The sequence below is a fragment of the Lactuca sativa genome, chromosome 8 (genome assembly GCF_002870075.4).
Source record: "Lactuca sativa cultivar Salinas chromosome 8, Lsat_Salinas_v11, whole genome shotgun sequence".
In the NCBI taxonomy this organism is placed as follows: Eukaryota; Viridiplantae; Streptophyta; class Magnoliopsida; order Asterales; family Asteraceae; genus Lactuca; species Lactuca sativa.
Genome location: NC_056630.2, coordinates 230,084,612 through 230,087,833, shown reverse-complemented (window position 1 = coordinate 230,087,833; position 3,222 = coordinate 230,084,612). Strand labels below are relative to the sequence as shown.

Sequence of the window (3,222 nt, the reverse complement as noted above, 5' to 3'; positions counted from 1 at the left end):
GGTCCCATGGGGGTTTTTGACATCCCTATGTCGAACGAGAGCCTAATATGTGTTTATTATGTATGGTATGTCGTTTTTTGAGGAACTTACTAAGCTTTATGCTTATGGTTTTCAGTTTATGTTTCATGTACCTTTGGTTCAAAAGGAAAGAACCCGAGATGATTGTAGAGCACACACCACCTGATTCTGCATTTTGGGATTTTGTTGCTTTTAAATGAATTGAACTACACAAAAAGAATTGGCACGTGAGCTTTGGGATAGTCTCTTGTTGCCTTTTGTTTCTATTTCTTGCAATTGAGAGTTTTTAGATGAGTGATGCAAGTAATAACAAATCAATTTCGTTTATTTGGTTTATATATATATATATATATATATATATATATATATATATATATATATATATATATATATATATATATATATATATATATATATATATGTAAAGGTTCAAATGAGAACCAAAAAAGATTAAGAACTCTAAGAACCACTCTATTTTAACATATATTAAGTGTATTTTTTTTGTTAATTCCAAACATTTGATTTTTTTCTATGTTTTGATAAATAGAAAAAAACAATAAGGGCATTATAGTCATTTTGATAACATAAACACTAAAACAACTTATATGTATCAGATCTAAATCATCTTTTTAAACAATGCCTGATACTTTAGAAATAAATATCTCAAACTCTCTGAAAGCTCTTCCACTAAACTTGAAGAACACACATAACTTACCACTAGTTGCCACTAATCACCACCATGCACCGCCGTCGCCTCCTACTGTCGGCAAACAACCGCTGCCTCTTATCATCATCGCGCCGCCGCCATCAACTCCACAAGCTCCAACGGTTCCAGATCTACGATTCCAACCTCAGATCTATGCTTTTCACCTTTATATTTTCGTCTATAGATCTATGAAAAGATCTGATGAAAACACCTACAACACCTCCATCATTGTCGAATTAACATGATTGCTATCAATTTTCTTTGTGTTTCATGTTCTGATATAGTTAGATCTAAACGATTTTGGTGCTTTTTCTCATCCCTGGTCTTCTTCCTACTCCAGATCTATCTAGATTTGGTCAAATCTAGAATCTTCGCCTTCAAATTTGCCATCACTGCCACCTCCACCTTCAGATCCACCACTTTTTCTTTGCTGGAACACTAAAAAAAGCCACATTATACTTCTTTGGTGATAGATCTACGATCTCTGATGACAAATCTATGATACTTTTCTCTAGATCTACGAGTTATGCCTCTATATCTACGAGCTCCGACGAGATCTGAGACCGCCATCACACATGCTACCTAGCTGTAACATCCCCCTCTAGCACGTATCACAATATTGTCTGCTTTGGGCCACTCGGCACGAGGACTTCCCAGGGGGTTACCCATCCTGGTACTACTCCCGCCTGAGCACGCTTAACTGCAGAGTTCTTATGGGATCTGCTGCCCTTACAGCTTTTAAAACGCGTTGTGTTAGGGAAGGTATCTACACCCCTTATAAGGAATGCTTAGTTCTCCTTCCCAGCCGATGTGGGATCAGATCTAACCCACTTTCACCCCCCATTACGTCGAACACATCGACCCGTGCCTTGGCTCTGATACCATTTGTAACATCCCCCTCTGGCACGTATCACAATATTGTCCACTTTGGGCCACTCGGCACGAGGACTTCCCAGGGGGTCACCCATCCTGGTACTACTCCCGCCCGAGCACGCTTAACTGCAGAGTTCTTATGGGATATGTTGCCCTCACGGCTTTAAAACGCGTTGTGATAGGGAAGGTATCCACACCCCTTATAAGGAATGCTTAGTTCTCCTTCCCAGCCGATGTGGGATCAGATCTAACCCACTTTCACCCCCCATTACGTCGAACACATCGACCCGTGCCTTGGCTCTGATACCATTTGTAACATCCCCCTCTGGCACGTATCACAATATTGTCCACTTTGGGCCACTCGGCACGAGGACTTCCCAGGGGGTCACCCATCCTGGTACTACTCCCGCCCGAGCACGCTTAACTGCAGAGTTCTTATGGGATTTGTTGCCCTCACGGCTTTAAAACGCGTTGTGATAAGGAATGTATCCACACCCCTTATAAGGAATGCTTAGTTCTCCTTCCCAGCCGATGTGGGATCAGATCTAACCCACTTTAAAGCCGCGAGGGCAACAGATCCCATAAGAACTCTGCAGTTAAGCGTGCTCGGGCGGGAGTAGTACCAGGATGGGTGACCCCCTGGGAAGTCCTCGTGCCGAGTGGCCCAAAGCGGACAATATTGTGATACGTGCCAGAGGGGGATGTTACACTAGCCACTCTAGTGAAAAATCACCAGCTTGGCTCCATCTCTTTCTCTCTAATTTTCGATGAAAACCACCACATATATGCATCAGGTACATCGATTTTTTTGTTTTGATTTTTATTCCTTCTGTTAAGCTGTGAATTTAGTGTTATAATCTCTCTTTTGGTGTGTACTTTTGTTAATTTAGTTTTAACTGTTATTAATTTGTGAAATCATGCTATTTAATTATAAATCTAAGTTTGTTTTCTTATTTGTTATAATATTTGCATAAACTCTTAAGTTGTGAATCCACTGTTATTACGTAGTGAATCTTGGTCTATTTTCTTATTATTTTTTTATAATATTTGCATAATGATAGTGTTTTCTAAAATAAATTAAGTTTAGAATATGTGTTATTATGTTAGTGTTATAAAATAAATTTATTTAGGTTTTTAAGCGTGAATTGTAATGTTTTAATGTTTCAGTTATTCTGTAGTTATGTTAAGGTAAGTTTTAATTGTTATTAATAAGAAAATATAAGTTTTAAGCTGTGAATGCATGAACTTTTATAAGTTTTAAGTTGTGAATGCATGATTTCAATAAGTTTTAAACTACAAATGCGTGTCTTTATAAGTTTTAAGCTGTAAATGCATGATTCTTTATACAAATATGATTTTGTAAATGAAAGACATTAGTTTTAAGCTTTAAATGCATGGTTTTTTATATGTTTTAAGTTGTGAATGTATGCTTTTTTTTTTATACAGATCTGACTGCTTCATTGAAAAATATGAATTTTAAAATGTGAATGTTGTGAATACATGATTTTTTTTGATGTTTTATACTTTCTTATATTACTATTTTCTCAAATAATGTTAACTTAGGTTTTTTAAAATGATGAATTGTAATGTTTTAATGTTTATTTATTATTTAGTTATGTTAATGT

General features: G+C 36.8%; 1 pseudogene; it reads left to right on the top strand.

Annotated features, from left to right (window-relative positions):
* Window positions 1–2,147: 2,147 nt before the first annotated feature.
* On the top strand, window positions 2,148–2,261 carry LOC128128334 (5S ribosomal RNA; annotated as a pseudogene).
* The last annotated feature ends 961 nt before the right edge of the window (window positions 2,262–3,222 follow it).